This window comes from Amia ocellicauda, chromosome 15 (genome assembly GCF_036373705.1).
Source record: "Amia ocellicauda isolate fAmiCal2 chromosome 15, fAmiCal2.hap1, whole genome shotgun sequence".
In the NCBI taxonomy this organism is placed as follows: domain Eukaryota; kingdom Metazoa; phylum Chordata; class Actinopteri; order Amiiformes; family Amiidae; genus Amia; species Amia ocellicauda.
Window position 1 is genome coordinate 29,149,734 of NC_089864.1, and position 22,701 is coordinate 29,172,434.

The 22,701-nt window shown below is 39.6% G+C and overlaps 1 pseudogene; it reads right to left on the bottom strand.

The window, feature by feature from the left end:
* Window positions 1-8,941: 8,941 nt before the first annotated feature.
* Window positions 8,942-10,303, bottom strand: LOC136771441 (putative nuclease HARBI1; annotated as a pseudogene).
* Window positions 10,304-22,701: the final 12,398 nt, after the last annotated feature.

Below are 22,701 nucleotides of genomic sequence, written 5' to 3' on the forward strand. Positions count from 1 at the left end.
GTGATGTGAGTACTTAAGAGTTTTGAGAATGTAAAGTTTGTTTCAGAAAATGTGCCAAATCGATTGAGAAAAACTGTAACATACTGAGTTGTCTGAAACCACTGTATCTACAATGACAGAATACTGTTTACTGTTGAAGAATCTATATTTTCCACCTGAGTTGTGTTTCTTTTCTGTAATACAGTAATCTATGGTCATTTACTGTGAAAAGGCTCTTCCGTACCTTTCTCACTACCCCGTGCCCCCTACAGTCATTACTGTAGCCCATGTTTACCAGCATTGTGGTGTTGTTCGCTAATGCCTATTTTGGTTATTAATGAAACATGAATGCAGTTTGTTGGGGTAGAATATATATATTTTATGTACATCGCTAAATTTATATCTGTGCTGCAGGAAGTCTTGGAGGAAACTTGTCTAAACTTACAGAGCAGGAGGGGGCATTGGCGTCTCTCAGCTGTGTCCCTTTGTTGCGCTACTGCGCGCCACCACATGTATTGGTGTCGGAAGCTGTTATTATTGGAGGGGTGGGAGTACTCGCACCCTGAATAATATAATCTCAGAAGGGAACTTTGATGTCTCTAGTATGTAACTTGCTTATGCTGGAGACTCTTTATACATGAAAATCTACTGGACTGTCAAATTCTTTTTGGTGAAATTGTTTATTTTCTTAGCTGGCTACCCCTGTATCCACCTGCTTTAGTGGTATGGCCTGATTAGGGTAGGGCTGTGGGAAACTATTTAAATGGTTAGTTTAGATCTGGAGGGAGAGGGGGCTCATACAGCTTGTGGTGAGGCTGTGCCAGGGAGCTGGGGTTTGTGTAAATACTTTATTTATATTTATTTATGTAAGCCTGGGAGTTTAGTTGTGGATTATTCTTTTTCTTTTTTTATTATTGATATCATGTTAATAAACAAGCCCTGTGTTTTTGCACCGACCTTCTGGTATGGACCGTCATTATTCTCTACCCACACCAGTGCCTTGCCACAGACTATCCCTTTAGTAGTGGTGGTATCAAGAACAACCCCACACTTACCTATTCCCATTTCTGAATATTTTACAGTAATTATTGACCTGCTTAGATTGGGTTGCACCCTCTGCCTAGCCACTCTCATTGAAAGGCCACTGTTTATCACTTGGTCAAAGATAGTGTCACATATATCATTGGAAACATCTGTTCTGTGTTTTCCCCTTTGAGCTGCTGTGCCACTGCATAGATGCACCCCTCTTCCTCTGTGGACTTATGGTTGTGGTTCCCCTCTATCTCTCTTTCGTGTTTGTCTTCTGATTTGCTCCATTTCATGCCAACACCAACTCACTTTTTTTTATAATTCTTTTTATTAATTTTGAAGTTAAAAACAATACAGAATCAAAGGCATAATATTAGTAAATACCATGAAGTTACCTAATAATTTTAACACAATGGGGAGAACAATAATAATCCTAACAATAATAAACATAACAAAATAAAAATTTGATAAAAAGGAGAAAAAATAATAATACTAAAAATAAATAATTGAAATTAAAATAAAAAAGGGGGTGGAGGGGGATAGCAAGGAAAGAAGAGAAGCATGTCATGCTCCGCCCCAAGGGGGCAGCACAAGAAAGTCAGGGGGGAGAGGGAAACCTTAGCCTGTCAAAGTAGGATAAAAAAGGCTGCCAGGCCAAATAAAACTTGTCACAGGTTATTTTCCAATTGAAGCATCTGCATAAGACTGCTAGTCCATTGGAGAAATATAGGTGGTCCAACTTGCTTCCAGCAAAATAAAATTTGGCATCTAGCCAATAAAGTTGCAAAGGCTAGGGTGTCAGACTGCATTTGAGAAAAAAGTTATTCAGGGACAACTCCAAAAAGTGCAATAATTGGAGAGGGATCAAAGGATGTATTTAATATTTTGGAAAAGGTTTAAAAAATGGAGGACCAAAAATGGGACAATCTGGGACAGGACCAAAGTGTGTGGAACAGAGAAGCAGGCGCTTGTTTGCATCTATCGCAGGTTGGATCCATTTCGGGATAGATTTTTGCTAGCCTGGTTTTAGAAAAATTGAGACGTTGTATGATTTTAAATTGGATGTCCATGTCGAGCCCAAAAGAAGAGGAATGTACTCTGGACAAAATAGATTCCCAGATATCATGTGGTAGATCAGATCCTATGTCCTGTTCCCATTAGGTTTTTAAAGCATTTAGTCAGGGGCAACTTAATGATAAAATCTGGCTATAGATAATGGATATAATACCTTTAGATGAGGGATTTAGTGCTAAAATTAAATCAACTGGTGATGAGGAGGTAAGGAGGGAAATTGCGTTTAAAATTACGAATTTGCAAGTATCGAAAGAAATACGTTCAAGGTAAACCACATTTTTTATATAAATGTTCAAATGAGGCAAAATTTTGATCAATAAATACATTCTTGAAATGCCAAATTCCATTATTGCACCAAGTATGGAAAGTAGCATCCAGTACTGAGGGGGGAAATAGATGGTTAGTGTCTATGGGAGCATGAATTGAAACGACTGTAACCCAAATTGCTGCCTAAACTGAGCCCAGATATGTATGGAATGATGTACAAGTTGTTTTTTAACTGAATTTAGTTGTACATAAGGGAGGTGGGGCACACAAAAGAGCAGACAGAGAGGAAGCCATACAGGAGTTTTCTTCCAAATATAACCATTTCAGGTCTGTCTAGATGGGAGTCTGGTTCCATCCAATGTAAAACACTGTGGATTTTAGCAGACCAGTAATAGAACTGGTAGTTTGGAAGGGCCAGTCCTCCTTTAGATTTTAATCTCTGTAAGTACTCTTTACGAATACGGGGCATCTTATTATTCCAAATTAATGATTACATTCTTTGGTTAAGAATGTGAAAAAAGATTTAGGAATAAAAATGGGAATGCATTGAAAGAGGTAAAAAAATTTAGAGAGAGTAATAATTTTAACATAATAAAGGATGACCAGCAGTAGAAGTCTAGGTAAACCTATCCTGAGTAACTTTAAAAGGAAAACTGACAAAGTTATCCTTTCTGGCAGCCAGGTTGATTGGAAAAAGTTCAGATTTTGTCAAAGTTTATTTTGTGACCTGAGATTTTACTGAATAATTCTAAAGTTGAAAGTATGTGTGGAAGAGAGGAGGCAGGATCAGAAACATACAATAGGAGATCATTAGCATATAACGAGTACACTCCTCCCTAACCACCCCCTGTATCCCACAGTTACTGCGTAGTGCAATAGAGAGAGGTTCGATTGCAATAGCAAGTGGAGAAAAAAGTGGAGAGAGAGGGCATCCCTGTCTGGTTCCACGGGGGAGGGGGAAGTATTCTTATTGAATGTTGTTGGTGCGTACTGAGGCAAGAGGAGATACGTACAATAATTGTATCGAGTTATTAATATTGGGACCAAAACCAAATTTCTGTAAAGTTATAAAAATCCCATTCCACATGATCAAAGGCCTTCTCAGCATCAAGAGAAAGAAGGATTTCAGGTAAAGGTGAATTCAAGGGAGAATACAGAATGTTAAAGAGACGCCATAGAATAAAGTAAGACTGTCTACCCTGAATGAAGCCTGTTTGGTCTAAAGAGATTATGGATAGGAGGACTGATTCAATCCATTGAGCGAGTTAAAATTTTAACATCAACATTAAGGAGGGAAATGGGGAGATAGGAACTACAGTCATGATGATCTTTATTTTTTTTTTAGAAGTAATGATATTGAGGCTCTATACAGGGTAGGAGGGAGGACAGAGTTGAAAAAAGATTCAGTAAACATAGAGCATAATAAGGGAGAGAGTTGCAAACAAAATGTTTTATAAAACTCTATGTGAAAGCTGTCCAGACCTGGTGATTTGCTACTTTGCATAGCACTTATTGCAGAAGTGATTTCATCTACCACAATGTTTTAAACTGATTATTAATCTCCTGTTGGTCAGTAGTAACTATGCCTGAATCAGTACGAATTTCAGTGATCATGTGGGCTACTGCAGACCGATGAAGCTGATGCGCCAAAAGTTTACTAGCTTTGTCACCATACTCATATACACTCACCTAAAGGATTATTAGGAACACCATACTAATACTGTGTTTGACCCCCTTTCGCCTTCAGAACTGCCTTAATTCTACGTGGCATTGATTCAACAAGGTGCTGAAAGCATTCTTTAGAAATGTTGGCCCATATTGATAGGATACCATCTTGCAGTTGATGGAGATTTGTGGGATGCACATCCAGGGCACGAAGCTCCCGTTCCACCACATCCCAAAGATGCTCTATTGGGTTGAGATCTGGTGACTGTGGGGGCCAGTTTAGTACAGTGAACTCATTGTCATGTTCAAGAAACCAATTTGAAATGATTCGACCTTTGTGACATGGTGCATTATCCTGCTGGAAGTAGCCATCAGAGGATGGGTACATGGTGGTCATAAAGGGATGGACATGGTCAGAAACAATGCTCAGGTAGGCCGTGGCATTTAAACAATGCCCAATTGGCACTAAGGGGCCTAAAGTGTGCCAAGAAAACATCCCCCACACCATTACACCACCACCACCAGCCTGCACAGTGGTAACAAGGCATGATGGATCCATGTTCTCATTCTGTTTACGCCAAATTCTGACTCTACCATCTGAATGTTTCAACAGAAATCGAGACTCATCAGACCAGGCAACATTTTTCCAGTCTTCAACTTTCCAATTTTGGTGAGCTTGTGCAAATTGTAGCCTCTTTTTCCTATTTGTAGTGGAGATGAGTGGTACCCGGTGGTTGTTGTAGCCCATCCGCCTCAAGGTTGTACGTGTTGTGGCTTCACAAATGCTTTGCTGCATACCTCGGTTGTAACGAGTGGTTATTTCAGTCAAAGTTGCTCTTCTATCAGCTTGAATCAGTCGGTCCATTCTCCTCTGATCTCTAGCATCAACAAGGCATTTTCGCCCACAGGACTGCCGCATACTGGATGTTTTTCCCTTTTCACACCATTCTTTGTAAACCCTAGAAATGGTTGTGCATGAAAATCCCAGTAACTGAGCAGATTGTGAAATACTCAGACCGGGCCGTCTGGCACCAACAACCATGCCACGCTCAAAATTGCTTAAATCACCTTTCTTTCCCATTCAGACATTCAGTTTGGAGTTCAGGAGATTGTCTTGACCAGGACCACACCCCTAAATGCATTGAAGCAACTGCCATGTGATTGGTTGGTTAGATAATTGCATTAATGAGAAATTGAACAGGTGTTCCTAATAATCATTTAGGTGAGTGTATATTGTAGTGCGATTTAGTTAAGACCCGCTCAGCCTGATTAGTTGAGAGAAGGTTGAATTCTATCTGTAAAGCCAGTCGCTTTTTGTAGAGACCATGAGTTGGGGAGACAGCATATAGCTGATCGAACTGCAGAATAAATTCAGTTAATTCAGTAGCATGATGGGTGTGCTGTTTTTTTTTTTTTAATTTAGCACTGTAGGAAATAATCTGGCCACGAAGGTATGCCTTTAGTGTCTCCCACAGGGTGGCAGACGAGATCCCCGGGGTTGTCTTAGTGTGAAGAAACAGTAATTTGGTCAGAGAGAAAATTAACAAACTCTTTATTTGAAAGTAACAATGGGTCAATGTGCCAGGGATACCGAGTTTTGTCAGGGAACAAAAGTTCCATAACCAAGGGAGCATGGTCGGAAATAACTATACTTTGGTAGGCACAAGACCGAACCAAGAATAGTAGTTTGTGGTCTATGAAAAAATAGTCAATCTGAGAAAAAGTATGATGTACGGGAGAAAAGAAAGAATATACTATACTATAATTGGGAAACATAAAACGCCATACATCTGAAACTTTGTAAGCATCCAAGAAATTATGAATTACTGTAGATGGTTTTGATGTGGGACTCGGGTTAGTGGAGGAGCAGTCTTATTTAGAAAGTCGCCATCATCACAATTTGCAGCAGAGATATTGGCCAATATTAATGGGGTCTTATAAGGTTTACCACTTACAATAATGTAACAATCATTAAGATATATAATAGTTTGGGAGGGAACAAAGGGAATAGATTTGTTGATCAAGATCACTGCACCTCTAGCCTTACCATGAAAGTTTGAATGGAATAGCTGCCCCACCCAGTCTCTACGAATCCGTAAGTGATCGGAGGCCAGCAAATGAGTCTCCTGCAGGAAGGCAATTCCCACTGCTAAATGCTGAAGGTGGGATAAAACCTTTTAACACTTAACAGGGTGGTTCAAGCCCTTTATGTTCCAACTAATAAAGTTTACTGGGCAGCCACTAAGCTTAGCTCCGTTAAAAGACATCACATTTTAAAGGAGGTAAATGACAACGGGCCCAGATCCCCCACAGAACCACAGTGGCAAAGCGCAACATGGAGAAGGGAAGGAGGGGGAGAAGAGAAGGAAAGGAAAAAGTGGGTTTAACATCGCTTCCCCCTCCCTGGTTATACACCTCACTTTGGCCTAGGTGGCTGGTTTCTTTCATATAACAGAGAACACCTGTGCTTTCCCTAGAACATCTCCAACTATTATATAGATCAAAAACAGTAAACCTAAATATATATATATATATATACACCGATCAGCCATAACATTATGACCACTGACAGGTGAAGTGAATAACACTGATAATCTCATTATCATGGCACCTGTCAGTGGGTGGGATATATTAGGCAGCAAGTGAACATTTTGTCCTCAAAGTTGAAGTTAGAAGCAGGAAAAATGGGCAAGCATAAGGATCTGAGCAACTTTGACAAGGGCCAAATTGTGATGGCTAGACGATTGGGTCAGAGCATCTGCAAAACTACAGCTCTTGTGGGGTGTTCCTGGTCTGCAGTGGTCAGTACCTATCAAAAGTTGTCCAAGGAAGGTAAAACAGAGAACCGGTGACAGGGTTGTGGGCGGCCAAGGCTCACTAATGCACGTGGGGAGCGAAGGTTGGCTACTGTAACTCAAATTGCTGAAAAAGTTAATGGTGATTCTGATAGAAAGGTGTCAGAACACACAGTGCATCGCAGTTTGTTGCATATGGGTCTGCGTAGCCACAGACCAGTCAGGGTGCCCATGCTGAGCCCTGTCCACTGCCGAAAGCTCCTACAATGGGCACGTGAGCATCAGAACTGGACCACGGAGCAATGGAAGAAGGTGGCCTGGTCTGATGAATCACGAGTTCAAGGTGTTGACTTGGCCTCCAAATTCCCCAGATCTCAATCCAATGGAGCATCTGTGGGATGTGCTGGACAAACAAATCCATGGAGGCCCCACCTCGCAACTTACAGGACTTAAAGGATCTGCTGCTAACATCTTGGTGCCAGATACCACAGCACACCTTCAGAGGCCTAGTGGAGTCCATGCCTCGACGGGTCAGGGCAGCAAAAGAGGGACCTACACAATATTAGGCAGGTGGTCATAATGTTATGGCTGATCGGTGAAGATATATATATACACATGCACACATCCAAAAAAAAAAATATATATATATATATATGCACATACACATCTAAAATAATAATTCACCTGATATTTTAACTGCGAGGCGATTATGCAGATAGATAAGTCAGTCCAGTTCTGACACTGTGAGGATCAATACCGAGGGCCAGAAAAGATAAGAATAAAATAAAACCCCTTCCATCTCTCTTCCCCTCCCCCTAAATAAAAAACAAACAAACCACTAAACAGGTACAAAGATACTGACACTCATAAACATATACATTTATGTTTGATAATAAAATTTACAAGATCAGGGGGGTATTCCAGAAAGGTGGCTTAAGAAATCCTAAACCATAGCCTGAACTCTGAATTGATTGAGCGAGACATGACAGTTCAGGATTTCTCGGTTCCACAAAGGCTGATTCCAGTTTAAGTAATCAAGTTCAAAAAATCTTGGATAGGTTGAACTGAAATTAGGTACATTCACGTAGCATTTAAGAAGCCATCACCTGTCGATCACAAAATGAATGATTAATTATGGATACAAACATGGATATAGAACAGCGAGCCGCTTACTTTTCAAGTCAGGAGCAAAAAACCATCATGAGAGCCAATAATGAATACATTCACGTCTTCTCCAAAAAAAGTAATACTGCAGCGGCAGCGAAAGAACGAGAGCAAACTTGGCAAAAAATTGCTGATAGAGTGAATGCGTACGTTCTTCAATCAAATACGTGTCTTTCAAGATAATTATTGCAATAGTCCTTAAAATTTCTGCAGTATATGAAACTGAGTTAAATGTGGAGTTGTGTAAGATGTGAATGGCAGGTGTACACTTAAAACCTAGTTGTCTTGTAGGATGAGTATGATGAGGACGCAATCTCTGCAGGTTCTGATAGGCCTCTAGAGGTACTATTCTTTAACATTGAGTCTGAATTGATTTGGCCACATACTAAAACCAACATACTTAAACCATATCCTCCATGTACTTTAGCAGAACATGGTCCCTCCCACCACTGCAAATTCTGCCTCTGCTGATCCTTCCACCTCAAGAGACTGTGAGTAAAGTAAGTCTAGCTATACAGCATTTTATGTATATGCTTGTAGCCCATGTAATTTAAAATTGACTCAAGTAAAATAACCTTCCAATGTTTATGGCCTTTAGTGAAACCTGTAAAATTATGTTTTGTATCTCATTTCAGGTGGATGTCAAAGAGTTATATAAGCGCCATCTGGAAGTGGAAATTGAAAAATTGAAACTCCAGATGGAGCATATTAAATTGAAGATTTGAAAGACTGAGTTGGAGATCACGTTACTGGAGCACCAGTTAAAGGTGGGAACACTGGACCTTGTTCTACGATGGTATGAAATCATGTGAAAGGACATCCAGTTGATGATGCCTTGTTCTTTAATTTGCAGCAAATCAATGACAAAAGTATCTTCCTGAGAGTCTCAAGTTGTCTTTGTCACAAAGCATTATGCAGCACAAACTTTTATTTGTGGGGGGGGATGAACAGAATCTTTTACATTAAGGTTACACTTGAAAATGATTTTTGGCAATAGTGTCTCGCACAGCCCTGCCATCCACGTGGTCCTGGATGTGGCCATTGGGGTCATCATCAAGGGCCAATGGAGCAACGGGGGGAGCCCTCTCTCTCCTTATTACTGCAATGTTATGGAGGACCACACATACAATAGTAATATATCATACACTCTCTGGTGTGACCCTGAGGCCACACAGACAGTGAAAATGGGACTTTATAATGCCCAGTGTATGCCTTCATAATCTCCACCCTGGCTCTTGTCTTGGCATGGGCTGTGTCGAAGAGCACCTGGGTTCCAGGAGCAGTGTCAAGATATGGGGTAATTAGAAAGGGCAGGCAGGGGTATCCCCTATCCCCAAGCAGATATCCAATAAAGTGCCCTATATTGTCACAGAACACAATTATCATAAGTTGCACAATTTGTATACATTTTACTGTTCTCTGCCTATATGGTTGATTCTGTTGCAGAATACTTTGCATATATCAGTCCAAGAAGTAGGACTGAAAACCTACTGCTGGTTTCAAATTAGCAATGTGTCACTATCAAGATATACCTGCAATCTCTGGTACAATGTGGACTCTCGGAAAATGCGCAAATCATGCACAGACCCAGGCCACTTGGCTTCCACATTTGTGATCAGCTGCTGTGAGTCACAAATGATCTAACCAGAGGAGGAAAAAGCTGTGAGTGAAATTACATTTTGAAATAAAGGTGTAACTTTGACAGGGTTAACATACAAAGGACTCAATTGTTACCTGCACATTAAGGCTGTGAAAGGATTTCCTATTCACAAAATCAGTCTCATTTTGCCCAGGGGCAGCTTTGATGGGAATATGGGTTCCATCAATGCACCCAATCATGTTTGGAAATCCTGAGGAATGCACTGAGTTTCATCATTTATGCATACACATTTTCAGATTGACAAAATTGACCGTGGAAATTCGTGGCCCCCTACATGGATCATAGGCAACTGTACGATACCTGCAATTCTGTATAACTCCTCTCTAATTGCATCCAGGGATTTGTGGCCAGGGAACGCCAACAAAATGTGCAAAAAACGCTTTAATGCAACACACACTCTTCTAATGGCCCTGCATACCGTGGCTTTTCCGATGTGTTCTGCATCACCTATATTGTACAGAAAGCTTCCACTGGCAAAAAATCTAAGGGCAATGCACAGTGTCTGTATCTGCGTGAGTGCAAATCTGCGTTGTGTGACGTTGGAAATGTGTGGCTTCAGTAGATTGCTGAAGTGAGACAGGACATCTATTCGAAGTCTAACAATTCATAAATCTTGTCGAACAATGTGCACACCTATGTCAATTGGATTTTCTTCAAAAGGACAGGACATGACGTCCAAGGGACTGATTGATTGACAACCCATGTTTAAATGTGCTTGGTCAGGCTTAGCTCAAGTTAACATGCCAGATAGCAGGTTAGCTTGAGAGGATGAGTTGTCATAGTTACTGATATAGAATTACTTTGATCTCGGTTTGTGGAACAGCAAATTCAGGATTTCCTCAAATTCTGGCTCAACAGATCTCGATTACTTGCTAATCCCGCTTTCTGGAATACCCCTCAGGTGCATTCAGTATATAGACAATATTCTTGCTGGTTTTATAGTAGAGTAACGTATGCCAATACTATGTGCAAACGTTGGAAAAAGGGGGGCAAATACATACATCTTTTTAACTATTGATAATTACAAATAATTATAAATAAATAAATAAATAAATAAAGCAGCCTACAGATAAATGAACGCGAAAGCAAAGTATGTTATAGAAACCTTCATGCATATGAGCAATAACAACGTAGATTTAGGTCTATGGGATGTTGATAAAAACTGTACACAAGTGTGCCTGTGGTATAGCACCACCGAGTGCATGATATATCTGCTTTGAAATAATAATGTTTGTTAAAAATAATAATAATAATAATAATAATAATAATAATAATAATAATTTTAAAAAATTATAAAAAAATAAAAAAAACATCAAGATCAACTCCGCTATTGTTGGTTGCACAGGCAGCAGCAGTGCCACAAGATCTAGTAATTTAGTAATGAATTAAGACATTTGACCATTTTCGTACTACAACACAGGCGGTCAGTGTATGCGGTGTGGGCATCAAATCAATTGAGAGAGAGAGGCGGAAAAGAAAGAGAAGGAGATAAAAAATGGAATAAAAAAATACAAATACTGTATACTACACAACGCCCGTACACTCTGGCAGATAATATAGACATTGGCTTTATCGATATATCCACGGATAGGTTTTATATATGTATCAGGTATACAGATCGTGTCAAAAATAAAACCCTAATAATTAAGAAAAATAGAGAGCTTTGTAATGTCAATATGTGCATTGTCCACATTGGTCAGACCGCTGATTATCAACTTGTAAGATGCTTGAGCCTACACTTGAGCCATCAAATAAATTAAGTAAAAGCGGTCACATGTGGTGTTCTGGTGTATTTAAAGTGTTTTCATTCAATCCACTGCAGTCAAATTAAGGAGAAGAGAAAAAATATATACTGGGGTGGGGGGAGGGGGGCACACATCAATTGCAAAGTTTGCATCCCTCATTTGGACACTAAATTTTCCTGGGCATTGAAATAAGGATTCACAGTAGAGGTCTTCACGGGTCCAAAAATGTTTGCCCGAACCTGAAGAGACCTGGAAATGTGCTATCCAGAACCGACCCAGACCCATCTATTATTTGAAAGTTTGGACCGGATCCGTGCAGAACCGAGAAATGTTATAAATGTACTACCCAGAACCGACTCGGACCCGTTTATTATTTGAAATCTGGACCCGGACCCGGCCGGGAGACACAGACCCGATTGAACCCGATCGGCACAGATCCCACAGCTAATTGCTATTAACAAGTTAATTTACAAGTTGTGAAAATAAAACTTTGCGTCTTACCTAATGTACCCACAGCCGCTGATGTTAGCATCACTAATCTGCTGTCATTGTGCTCTGAGACGTGTCTGCTATAGATTTAGATACAAAGCTAACAAACTCCAACCACGATACCTCAAAAATCGCGCCGACGCCAATAATACACTTCGGTTTACGTCATCTGTCAAACACCGATATGGCGGAATAAGTCCCGCCTTCTAAATAAAAGAGCCAATCGTCAATTGGTAAAGTCATCGCGTCACTCGGGTATTACACGGAATGTTAAACACACCCAGGCTTCGAAGTACAAGAATGGGACCTGACCCAGACCCGGTTGACTGTTTAAAATATGGACCCGAACCCGTACAGTAATGCTCACGTATCAACATAACTATATGCTACCCATCACAGTCGGGATACACAGTTAGCTTTGCTAACTTGATGCTAGAAATAATGTTTTAAATTAGGGATGAGACCGAATACTCGAAAATTCAACTATTAGTATAAGATGGTCACTATTGACATGTGAATCCAACATTCGATAGTTAAAAAAAAATGTAAAAGTATATATTGATTTTATTTTAAAGCCTGTACTGTTGATTGGCTTTCTATGTAGCTGTAATGAAGATTGACAGGAACGTGGGATTTGTTTGATTTGATTGGCTAACAATGGTCGCATTCATGTAGCATGGATTTCCGCAGTTCTGCGCGGATCTGCACTGCTGCACCACTGGGATCGGTGGAATTCTGCAGATCTGCGCATATCTGAGGAAATCTGCACTGCAAGAATACGACCAATGGCTTCCTCGCAGAGAAGTTCTGCATGGAAATACTTTGATAAAGTAAATAAAAACACTTAAGTGTATAAATGTGCAGTACAATTACACTACCACAAATCTACAGCTGGTATGTTAACCCACCTAAAAGCCAAACACCCTTCAAATAGTCGTGGACAACAGCTGTGGAATTATTGATAGTCAAAATATTTGTATTGGACTGGCTGCGAGTGAGAGGTGGTTTGTTGAAGCACACATAGCGATCTTTTATGTTTATTAGGAGAGTAAAAATATTTCGGTTTCATTATGAAACTGATAATATAGACATTGGCGGGACAAATTGTGGGCTGCCACAGTTTAGTTTATTATTAGGAACCACTCTAATGGCACTATTAAAGTTAGAAAAACACAAATCTGTACTTTTGCAACTCAAAAGTAAATATCTCTGTGTAGGCTATGTGAATTTGTCCTGCATATCCCTTCTTATGTTACTAAATATTTGAATGAAATACCTATACAGTGTTTCAGCTGTAAACTTGTAAAAATATAAACCACCAGACCGGCAGATTATGCAGTAAACTACTGAATATAATATAGATGAAAATCTGGGCTTTGTAATACAATTAGTCATTGTGAAAATCATACTTATGTTGATTGCTGAAACGTGATTTTCTACACAACACATATTGAAATATTGGCCAGATTAAATCAAAACTTTGACCCACCCGCTAAAAGAAAACTACAGAACTGTACTGATTTGCGGCTTCATTTTTAGTAATATGACATTTTCTTCTAATCATAAATGTCACCGCTATGATGCTATGACGCTATAACATGTTTGTAGTTTGTTACTAGCGGGTGGGTCAAAGTTTTGATTTAATCCGGCCCATTATTACCATTATCTATTTTTTTAGCAGATGTCACAAAATTTTAACAATTGATGAAATCGCGGCTGATAATGCTCTTGTCTGCCTGTCCTCTGGATCATGTTGCAAACCCAGTCATTGGATCAATGTCTTGATCAGTCACAAGTTTGATATATATGAGGTTATATTTTAGTTGTATGCAATGCTAAGTGGTTATTTTTGCTTATGGTCATCGTTTGGATCAGTTTTTTAGGTGGAGTATCCATCAGCTCACTCAAATTTGTTTATGTTGAAAACAGAGTAAAGATGTATGGAGCGCTCTCATTGGTCAATTTGCACGGATTAACCAATCAGCGACCACGTCTCCAAATGTAATCGGAAATCGAATTTACACCGACTGACATCATTTACAGGGGTTTCCCAAGCACAGTAATTCCTCCAGCATTATGAAAAAACTGCAATAATTGTGATTTTGAGCGTAATAGCGTAATCAGCATTATAAAAGCGTAATCATTATGCCTAAATTGTAAAGGTTGGCATGACTGAGTATAATCCCATGTGATCCCAATGGACTTTTAAATGGACAATTAGTTAAGGAACTATTACCTTGGAAATGTGTATGAATGGATATTATATTGTTATTTGTGGTATATGATGCTATGGTGTATGTCTTGTTGATCTGATGTTGGCTATGTTGGTACAGGGTGCAGTTGCATTACAATTGTCTGTATAAGGCAAGGTGGTGTATAGTTTTGTGTCCTAATGGTGGTTGTGTTATTTTTTCTGTATTTGTGGGTGGAGTTACCCACCTGGCCCCATATATACTTTTATTAAGCATGCCATCACAAGATTCATTATACAAAAAACGAATCAGCCAAACTAATGGCAGTTTCATTCATGAAAAAAAATAATAATAATCAAATGTGCTGAAAGAATATAATTGTATGTCATTTCTGTGGAAGTGGAAATACAATGCTATTCAATTTGGTCTTTCCATTGTGTAGTTCTCTGTTGGATGTTATCACTTGCAAATTCAAGTGGGAAAACTGTGAAACATAGCAAACTTTATTCACAGTTCACAAACGTTAGGCGCCAGGCAGTATTATTTATTTGTGTATAGTGATTCAGCACTAAAACCTCTCTAACATCTGTTTGAGGTTTTCATATAGCCATAGCCCCTGATAATAATAATAATTAGTAAATGTATTAAAGGAAATGCCTTACAGTATTTGAACTATAATGCAATGTGCACTCCATAGTTTTGTATATTACTGGTAGATAGGCCTAACTATAATGGAATATTTGCAAGTCTGGTTGTTTTCAACAACATTCCATGATAATTTAAAGCAGTTTTTAATTTAACATCTTTAATTCATTAATGTGGTTCTATGCTTGATTAACTTAAAAAATATGGATATACATGGATATGTTACTGTAATTGTATGATTTACAATGTCTACTGTAAATTATTTCCCGATATGGATATATCTGTTTGTTATGTTCCAAGTTCCACTTTCACATTCACAGAAGATTTCTATTCATGTGTGACATCTTGACGTATAAAGAAAAATACAAAATCTTGCATGTTCTCAAGAGATAATTAAATGATGCGCACAAGATATTTATCAAAGACTCTCAAATACCTTCCTGGGCTCCATACTGTAGCCTTGCTCCTCTCATTTTCAGTGTTTATTATACATATTTAAGAGGTGAACCTTATTATTGGATATAGACTCAAGGACATGTAGTTTTTAGAAATACAAAACACAACACATTCACTTATCACTTAATACTGAAGATAGGTGGCTGGGTTTGTAATCAGTTTTTGGTTGATTTCATGGAACTACTTCCTGCCGTGAAAGATTTTTTTAAAGAAATCCAGTAACACTAGATTTGCTATCATTCACTAATGATGAAACATGCCTGATGTGAGAGGCATTTCTCAATATCATACAACATACAATTATACCTGCTCTGTTAAGCAAATACTCAGACTCAAAGCTAAGCTCTGTGACAGGGATTTGACATACTGCCTGAATTCTGCTTAGTATGACAGCATTCTTTTAGCTGGAATAATAATTGAATATCTTTGGGAAACTTCCAGCTAATTCTCTTCTTGGATTACCTAATTAAAATAGATTTTGTTGTTGATTAAATAAAGCTGCTTCAGTTATGGCTTTAAAGTAGAAGCAATTAAGAGAGGTGCAAGTAATATCCTCAAAACATATGGCAACGTTTCATTTGGCCCCCAATGCCTATAACATTTAGAATCCCTGTATACAGGATTTTTTTGTTGTTAAACACAAAACACATACATTAAAATATATTTTTTCATTTCAAGATAAATACACACTTTCTGTTTGGCAGTGTTCACAATTGACAAAATGTCCCTTGCAATAGGCAATTAGGTTCCTTATTATAGTCTGAATGCAAGATTATGCAATTTAAGAGCAGATGGAGTTTGCAACAGCAAATACTTCATGCATACCATATGTATGATGAGCCTTAGAAAGTGCATATATAACATTGTGTAAATCCATCTGGCTTTCAATTATACTCAATATTGGAAGAGGATATAAACTGGTTTCATACAATCCTTTGAACTTGTAAATGCCAGCTTTATAATAAAGGGTTCAAACTACAACCTGTGCACTAGACCCTATACCCACTAAATTGCTAAAACAATTTCTGCCATTAATGATTGACCTAATACACAATATTATTAATGCCTCTTTATCCTATGGATCTGTTGCCAAATCTTTTAAAATGGCTGTAATTAAACAACTTAAGAAATCCAGTGTGCATCCTAACTCACTTAAACACTACCGACCCATTTCAAACCTTCCTTTCCTTCCTAAGGTTCTAGAGAAAGTAGTTGGAAACCAATTGTAAACTTTTATAACAAATAATCATATTTATGAAAGTTTCAATCAGGCTTCCGCTCCGGCCACAGTGCTGAAACGGCCCTGTTAAAAGTATTAAACAACGTGTTTCAGACCTCGTGTACTAGAATTCAGTGAAGCTTTTTACACAATTGACCACCAAATCTTGATACACCGCTTAGAAAACCTTGCTGGCCTATCTCACCATGTTCTATCCTGGTTTAAATCATATGCTCTAGAGGCAGTTCAGAGGCAAGTAACCAGACTCATTCCAGGTTTGAAGGGAATGTCATACTCAGAAAGACTGAGGGAACTGAACCTTTTCATCCTGGAACAGAGAAGACTGCTTTGGGGCCTTGATTCAAGTGTTCAAAATCATGAAAGACATCAACAATGGGTGTGTTTTTCCCCCTTGGTTTTGTAATTTTTACGTTATTTACTGGAGTCTTTGGGATTGACCCGTTATTTTGGCCACAAACCTAATTCTCATGAGTTTTTGATCCAAATATAAGAACATCATAACATAAGAAAGTTTACAAACGAGAGGAGGCCATTCGACCCATCGTGCTCGTTTGGTGTCCACGTTGGCAACGTTGTGTGTTAGCTGGGTTGCCAGCCCGACACCAATACAAAATATTTAATCCGAAAGGAAAATTATAAACTTGCTGAGACGATCAGAGGACAGGCAGACAAGCTAGATCACCTGCGATTCTTCAATTGTTTATCAAAATGTGCGCATATACATAAAGAAGAAGAAAAAAGAATAATAAAATTAACTTTTCACAAAATAAACTGTGTAAACTGGGGTATACATCGGTATGCACATATGTAGGCAGACATAATATTACAGACAAAATGTAATGGCGCAAAAGCGCTTTGAAATTGCTCCGTCTATTACAACTGCGTATCAGTGCAAAAAACGTGCCAAAAACTGAAATACATAGATAATATATATATTTTATTTCATTTTTTATCCATCTATGTAGTTATTTATTTTGTTGCTCCATATATACTGAAATAAATAAATACATAGATGAATACAAAATTAAATAAATTGAAATTGACACAAGGAGGGAGAGAATTTCGGGTTCCGGTGGTGTCCGTGCTTTATTGGGGTTCACGTGGGTTAACAGGGGGACAAAACACAAGGGGGTAAAATAAGCAAAACAAAACATCCACACAAAATAGGGGGCTCCGGGCAATCAGGGTTAGGAGAGTCAGTCCTCCTTCTTGTCGGGTAGCTGCCTCCGTCGGGAAGGGAGTGGGATTAAATAGACAGGGCACAGCTGCCTGTTTGCGAGGGAGCGGACAACACAGCTGCGGCACATGAGCACCTAATCAGTGGGCGTCAGCAGCAGCCGTGCCGTGACAGACAGCGTCCTGTCACAATATTATCTATAAATTTATTTCATTATTTGTTTATTAATTCATGTAGGCCTACAGTGAGGGAAAAAAGTATTTGATCCCCTGCTGATTTTGTACGTTTGCCCACTGACAAAGAAATGATCAGTCTATAATTTTAATGGTAGGTGTATTTTAACAGTGAGAGACAGAATAACAACAAAAAAATCCAGAAAAACGCATTTCAAAAAAGTTATACTTTGATTTGCACGTTAATGAGGGAAATAAGTATTTGCCCTCCTGGCAAAACCGTTGTTGGCAATCACAGAGGTCAGACGTTTCTTGTAGTTGGCCACCAGGTTTGCACACATCTCAGGAGGGATTTTGTCCCACTCCTCTTTGCAGATCCTCTCCAAGTCATTAAGGTTTCGAGGCTGATGTTTGGCAACTCGAACCTTCAGCTCCCTCCACAGATTTTCTATGGGATTAAGGTCTGGAGACTGGCTAGGCCACTCCAGGACCTTAATGTGCTTTTTCTTGAGCCATTCCTTTGTTGCCTTGGCTGTGTGTTTTGGGTCATTGTCATGCTGGAATACCCATCCACGACCCATTTTCAGTGCCCTGGCTTGGGGAAGGAAGTTCTCACCCAAGATTTGATGGTACATGGCCCTGTCCATCGTCCCTTTGATTCGGTGCAGTTGTCCTGTCCCCTTAGCAGAAAAACACCCCCAAAAATAATGTTTCCAGCTCCATGTTTGACGGTGGGGATGGTGTTCTTGGGGTCATTCCTCCTCCTCCAAACACGGCGAGTTGAGTTGATGCCAAAGAGCTCGATTTTCATAACACTTTCACCCAGTTCTCCTCTGAATCATTGGCAAACTTCAGACGGGCCTGTACATGTGCTTTCTTGAGCAGGGGGACCTTGCGGGCACTGCAGGATTTCAGTTCTTCATGGCGTAGTGTGTTACCAATTGTTTTCTTGGTGACTATGGTCCCAGCTGCCTTGAGATCATTAACAAGATCCTCCTGTGTAGTTCTGGGCTGATTCCTCACTGTTCTCATGATCATTGAAACTCCAAGAGGTGAGCTCTTGTATGGAGCCCCACACCGAGGGAGACTGACAGTTATTTTGTGTTTCTTCCATTTGCGAATAATCGCACCAACTGTTGTCACCTTCTCACCAAGCTGCTTGGCGATGGTCTTGTAGCCCATTCCAGCCTTATGTAGGTCTACAATCTTGTCCCTGACATCCTTGGACAGTTTGGAATCTGATTGATTGATTGCTTCTGTGGACAGGTGTCTTTTATACAGGTAACGAGCTGAGATTAGGAGCACTCCCTTTAAGAGAGTGCTCCTAATCTCAGCTCATTACCTGTGTAAAAGACACCTGGGATCCAGAAATCTTGCTGATTGATAGGGGATCAAATACTAATTTCCCTCATTAACATGCAAATCAATGTATAACTTTTTTGAAATGTGTTTTTCTGGATTTTGTTGTTGTTAATCTGTCTCTCACTGTTAAAATACACCTACCATTAAACTGATCATTTCTTTGTCAGTGAGAAAATGTACAAAATCAGCAGGGGATCAAAGACTTTTTTCCCTCAGTGTATGTATTTCGTTATTTATTTATTTATCATTGCACAAATTACCATCCATATTTATTTACTGAATTGAATATGTACTTTTTAAACTACAACTGCTGGTCTAAAATTCTGTTTTGGAATCGTAGGACATTAAGGAATATTCAATCTAAATCAAAAGAGACAGACCATGTGTAATTTGTAACTGAATATGCATATTGCTGATGAATTTTTGGTTGTTTTTTTAAATTTCTTTCAATGTTTACACATTTGTTTTGCCAACAGATTGAATATAGAAACACTGGGTCCATGTACATTCAAGAAGTAGCCAATGTCATTTCAGCAATTATGTCGTAATACCCAAACACATCTGTGAATGTTAGAACAGTAGACGTAGTAGTAGCCTGAAGAGCCGGTATTAATGTTTTATATAAACTGTATAATATTTTATATTCATGTTTGAAATAGTAATATGTCAACAGAGCCAACTGTATTAATTGTCAAGCAAGCAAATGTTAGCAAGGCTGTTTTTACTAGTGCTGACACTGCAGAAGTTCCTCCCAACATTTGCTTCAAGGTGTTCTGTGGCTTATCTTAAGGTTGGAGAGGTCACATCATAGTTATTGATTAACAGTTGCTATGATGACAATGGGACTGGACCTCTCCCAGTATATCCAAGGAAGCCATCCAGTTTCTGCATCTCACACCTTCCCCCAGGAAGACAACCACGAACATTACAAGAGCCAGAGACCTGACCTCGAGATAACACTTATTGGAAACATGTGTCTGAACCCTGCCCACAGAACCACATATCATGCATTGTATAAAAACTGTAAATATTTTGCTGTTCAGAGAGACTCCTCTCAGACTGCCTCTAGAGCTTCCATGTCAGGGCCTCCCAGGCCTGGCATGTTAAATAAATACATTATCCTCTGTGCTTGAAGACTTCAATTCTTTACCTTGGGTTCTACATAGCTCATAAAATAATTAAATTTGGCATAGTTTTATTTCCGATGCATTGGACTCACATTGGTATTTAGCCTATAATATGTTAAGGGCTCTCATCCAGAAAGATAAATGCTCTCCTTCTAAATATCAGCACTAATCCCTACATAAACACTTGCAGTTACCCTACAGTTAATAAAATATATAACTTTACTGCAAACTTTCCCTTCCCGCCTGCACAATACAAAGACTGCAAGCGATCTTCAAAAAGCAGACACTGTCACAATAAAGGTTGTGATTATAAAGGAATAGTTTGCTATTACAGTTGTAACTGACCGACCAAAATGTTTCTCTTTTTCAATTATTTATTTAATTTTCATTCAATAATAATTTAGCAATGTGAGCTACAACAGTCATAACAGCAAAATACAATACAGCTAATTTATACAATCTACTTAACTATGTAGCCTACTTTTCCATGTTTCCAAACCACACTCAACAGACTGTCTGCGTTCGGAAACATACGTGTGCGATCGAGTTCCAGTGAATACAAATAAATAGCAATAGCTGGCTGTGTATGTAGATTAATAATATGAATTTGTTGTGGTCCTCTTTCCTTTTCTGTCATTGCTAGTTTCGCAGAAGGGTTTTTGGCTTTTAGGTGGGTTAACACACCAGCTGTAGATTTGTGGTAGTTTAATTGCACTGCACATTATATTAGGGCTGCCCCTGAAAGTCGACTGAGATTCTTCAAGTCAAGCAGTCGTTTTTTTTTTTTTTTTTTTTTTTTGGTCAGTCAAATCAAGTTACTGGAGTATTGTATTATTACAATAATTGTAATATATTTTATATTCTAGAAGGGCAAGCTGGCGCACTTGCACCAAAATTAATCTGCATGACAACATGCGCTGCCTTATGGTTAGCGTTTTCTGCAGCTGACAGTGGCCGGTGCTCTTCTGAAAGCACCTTAGTGCTTTGGAGGCGCAGCGCTGTTTTAGTGCTATGATATGGAATATCCGTGGAAGTAATGTGTTGAAGTACCTAATGTCGCAGATAGTTTGTGTTGCTAACAAATACTGAATGTAAAATGTCGGCACAAGGTAGAGTAATTGCTCTGGTTCTTGCTCTGGATGAAGGGAAGGCTGAAGCATGTAGAGAGAGAGGACGGACAGTCAGTGTGGTATTTGTCCCGCCCTTTCTCCACTGGATAGGATGGCTGGGTAAAAAGTGACAGTGACGAGCGCTGCATTTTACCCAGAGTTTCACATTTCTCAACTCTCGGCGACCAGAAAAAAATGCCAAGCACTCACTTTGTTTACTCATTTACACATTGTTTTTAATGTTTACAGTGAAATAAACCATTTTGGTTAGCTTGATTTAAAAAGAAATATGTGTGCTGTCACATTATTCCGACAAATCCATATGGTAGCCCGACGTTGTTGGCAATTCATCATATGCAGCTGTCTTCTATTGATTTTTAAATGCAAAAAATATGTTCCCATGACTCTGTTGCATTTGCTTATGTTAATGTGGTGGAAATCATCACTGAAACTCATGCCAATGGATTTTCTGATTGCCAGATAGTCAATTGACATTTCGCAAAGCCCCGCCGCCAAACAGTCCTTGTCCAATCCTACCTTAGCAACTGGTCACTACTCGAAGAAGGTCCGTCAAGTTTTCGTCATTCATGCTCAAAATGGTGAAACACTGTGCCTGCGGCACCTGCAGACCCGACAGCACGTACCCCAAAAGTTTAGAGGGGGGAGTAATTTTTTTCCCCTTTCCAAAACCCATGGGGAAAATGCCGGCAGTGGGTAAGACAGTGTGGGAGGCCCCATTCCCAGCTAAATACTGCGAAGATTAACAAACGTACATTTGTCTGCTCCAAGGTAAACTAGGTGGCTAATGATGTTGTCATTGTCTAGCTAACGCCAGCGGCGGGTCTAGACTTCAGGTTTTAGGAGGGCTTCATGGGGCTGCATGGGGGGGTGGGGGGTGCTGACAGTGTTTTGCGAAGTTACTTCTTCATTCTTCGATTATTTTGTGGTAATATTTTTAGGGGGGATGAGTGAAAATACAAGGGGCGGCTGACGGTGCTTTATCGGACTATTTGACTGCCCCGTTACTTCAAATCCTTATTATTTTTAGGGGGGCTGAGAGAAAATACAGGGGGGGTAAAGCCACCCTAAATAGTGTTAGCCACGGGCATCAGCTAATTAGTGACACGTGCACGCACAAGGGCGCGTGTGGCCGTAGCAGGGGGTGCAGCTGCCATGGCAGGTGCGGTAGCGGCAACTGGCGCAGCAGTGGGTGTAGGTAGAGACGCAAGCGTGGGAGGTTCAGGGAGAGGCGGAGATCCAGCGCCCCTGAGGCCCCCTAGTCACTCACTGGAGTGGGAGACCTTTGGGTGTGGCGGTGATTGCGGCGGCGCCCGGTGGAATTGCAGACCTCCG